The sequence below is a fragment of the Syngnathus floridae genome, chromosome 7, assembly GCF_059516105.1.
Source record: "Syngnathus floridae isolate MCC-2025c chromosome 7, RoL_Sflo_1.0, whole genome shotgun sequence".
In the NCBI taxonomy this organism is placed as follows: Eukaryota; Metazoa; Chordata; class Actinopteri; order Syngnathiformes; family Syngnathidae; genus Syngnathus; species Syngnathus floridae.
In genome coordinates, this window is record NC_142419.1 from 8,572,284 (window position 1) to 8,575,839 (window position 3,556).

The window sequence follows — 3,556 nt, forward strand, 5'->3', positions numbered from 1 at the left end:
CTCAATGAAAATAGTTGCTTTTTATTTCATTTGTTGTAAATGGGTCTATGATGTCTTTGATGCCAGATTTAACAAAGTAAGATTTGGGATGTAAGGTCAGGGTGGACTTGTAAGCTTGAACGTTGGCTGAAGCAGGGGCGTTCAGAGGGGAGGTGAGGGTGGGAAGCCACATTGTTCCCCGGACGGTCAATGATGGTCTACTGACAGTTTTTGTCTTGTTGAAGGGGCATCTACGTTTGATCAAGAGAGCATAAAACAAAAACAAAATACTTATGTACAGCAGCATCTCAGCGAGTGTCATCTTTAACTAGATCCTTTAGCTATTTTTTAATGACCCGATCACTATTTGCTATATTTATCAACCAACCGCAGCACATTGCAATTCAGATTAAGACTATAGCAAAGAACAATAGTAATAATAATAATAATAATTCCAGTGTATTTAAAACCAGATGTTTTAGCATTTGTCATCACACACAAAATAAAAACCTGCAAGCAACAAATGCCAATTTTGTTGCGCAGCAAATATATAATCAGTTAACATCACAGGCTCGAGATATCCTGTATTTTTGCTCCCAAACTTCACATTCTAAAATTTTATTTCCATTTCATAATTCTCATTTACATCACATTTTTAAGCTAAAACAATCACATTCAAACAGATTAATACATTTATTGGAAAACACATTACAAAATGTATTTGTACACAGCAAACAACTGTCAGTTGGTTTCATCAAACCGGAGTCAAATATCCATCCTTGAGAACGAACAACTATACAAAGTAATACAACTTCTGCTTGAACAGCATCATAAACAAGCGTGGTGATGGAAAAAAAAGTGCCATGTCTGCTCAACTGCTGCAAATCAACAATACTGGTAAAAATAAAGCGTAATTGAGCAAAACAGATTGATTTCAATTGACAAGATGTAAGGTTAGGTTATACCAGTGGTTCCCAAACTTTTTCAGGCTAGCGCCCCCTTGGCTCCCCAGTGAATTCCTAGCACCCCCACCCCCCCCACCCCCAGATTTGGTATGCTGCAATTTGAAAAGAGAAAGGTTAAACACAAATGTGTATTTGTGAACCAATTTATTTTTTAGCAGTTTTAACTGTTTCAGCAACATAGAATGGTAAATAAACATTCCACCAGTAACCTTCATTGTCTCACACTTAATATTAATGGGATGGATGTGCTTGGTGCAGGGACATAAGCTTCTCAACATCAGGCTGGAACTCGCTAAGAAGAAGTCGTAGATCCCCGCGGTCAGTAATTTTCAGTCGGTTTCTTTGGTTGGAAAGAAGCAAGGTGACTGCACTGAAGCCCCGTTCTACTAAATATGATGTTGGAAAGGCAATAAAGTACATCTTGACCTTGTTCCACAGCACTTGATAGCAGTCAGAGATTTTTTTTTGTAACCAAAAATCTTGATATGACTTTTTGAACTTTGGCCTTAGCTCAATGTCATTTTGAATTGAAATCAGTTCTTCCTCTGCCACTCCAGTTTCTTCACCGTCGACATTTAGGAATGGACTGATCACCCAGTCTGGTATTTCAAGCAATAAAATGTCCTCAAATCTCTCAGACATGTCTCTGTGCAGTTCATCCAGGTGTGTACAATACACTTGAAGGTCATCGTCTGGTATGCCTTTTTCCTTATCCAATTCAGAGAGGCTTGGGAACTGGGAGAGTGCATGGCGAGCTATGTTTCGTTTGAATAACTGTAACTTGGCCAGGAAGGTGGAGATAGCTGATTTGACTTTAATTAGGTTAGCATCATGTCCTTGCAGCTGCAAATTAACTTCATTGAACTTTGTGAATATATCTGCCAAATAAGCAATGTCATGCTTCATGTTTCTTAGTTCATCACACAGAACAGAATTGGAGTCTTGGAAGAATTCAACAACTGTATCAAACAGTGAATAGAAACGTCTCAGGCAGTTTCCCTTTGACAGCCATCTAACTTCTGTGTGCAACACTAAACGTTCAAACTCTTCATCATTATCAGTGCACAGCTGTTGAAACAGTCGGGAATTGAGGGCATGTTCCTTGATTTTATTTATTGCTGTGATAACAGTACTCATTGATTTGTGTAGTCTACCACTCAGGTGTTTTGCGACCAGATGCTGCCTGTGGATTACACAGTGCACTGTAAGTACTCCAGGTACAGCTTTTTTCAAGAAACTAATGAAGCCACGATGACGACCTACCATTGATGGTGCCCCATCTGTTGCACAAGTAAGAATGTTAGAAAGTGGGATGTCTTTCTCTTTGAAAAAATCATCAACGACACGAAATACTGACTCCCCTTTTGTGTCTGTTTCAAGCTGTCTTGCAAATAACAGCTCTTGAACCAAGCTTTCATCTTTGACGAAACGAACATAAGCAAGAAGCAAAGATTCATTGCCTGGCAGAGTGGACTCATCTAACTGTAAACTAAATTCTGTTGTCCTAAGCATGTCACACAATGTTTCTTCAATATTTTCAGCCATTTCATCTATTCTTCTCTGAACAGAGTTATCACTGAGAGGAATAGCTTTTATAATTTGGTCAGGTGACTTGTGTACAACAGTGTGTAGAACCTCTCTTACTGCTGGTAGAATAAGCTCTTCTCCAATTGTATGAGGCTTACCAGATCTAGCAATCAGCAAAGAGATGTTGTATGACGCTCGCAAACCGTCAGTAGATTGTTGTGAAGTGCCGTTGTCTCGGAGTGACTGAAAATATTCCAAGTTTTTGTCTGCTTTATCAGAGTGCATTTTCTTCAAATGTTCCAAAAGCCTCGAAGGTTTCATAGCTTCATTTGAAAACACTCTATCACACAGTAGACACATTGGTTGCTGTTGGTTGTGTGGTGCTGCGACAAATCCATATTTCAGATACTCCACACTATATCGCCGACACTTCTTTTTTGTTTGCTGTACCAAGGCCATACTTTATTCTGGAACAAAAAAGAAAAACCATGTAAAATACAGCATTTTATCGCATTTCATATATAGGCCTACTTAAAGACAAAAATGACAACATTGAAGGTATGAAAAGCAAGTTTACCCTCTCAGGTATTCATTTTCTTCCATTTACTCACAGAAAATGGTGGCGGACGTGATCTAAGGCACGCCACCCTCGCCACCCACACAATGACACACGCACGAACACGCATATATGCCCACACACATGCACACACAGGTACAAAGTCATATATGTACATTCGTAACAATATATATCAGTGAATGCACCACCCTAACCAGCTCAACACAATACAACACAACACAACACAACACAACACAACACAACACAACACAACACAACACGGCGCGTTCTGGCGAGTCCCCAATTTCATGTTGACTTGAACTCAAGATGATGTTGACTGCCAGAATGCGGTTTGTATTATAAGATAAAATTCTGAACATTACAAGCTTGAAATTACAAACCTGAGTTTTTGCTTTTGTAGTCTATGCTGTCTACGTAGTGATTACATAGACTTCGGACTGCCGCCCCCCTACCGCCCCCTTCAACTTCTGACTTCGGACTGCCGCCCCCATACCGCCCCCTTCGTCCT

The 3,556-nt window shown here is 39.8% G+C and overlaps 1 long non-coding RNA gene across 1 annotated transcript; it reads right to left on the minus strand.

The window, feature by feature from the left end:
* Window positions 1-1,071: 1,071 nt before the first annotated feature.
* On the minus strand, window positions 1,072-3,518 carry LOC148395037 (uncharacterized). The gene is made up of 2 exons (XR_015859374.1): window positions 3,429-3,518; window positions 1,072-2,938 (listed from the first exon to the last, which is right to left on the minus strand). It is a non-coding gene; the product is annotated as an uncharacterized LOC148395037 (long non-coding RNA).
* Between the last annotated feature and the right edge of the window lie 38 nt (window positions 3,519-3,556).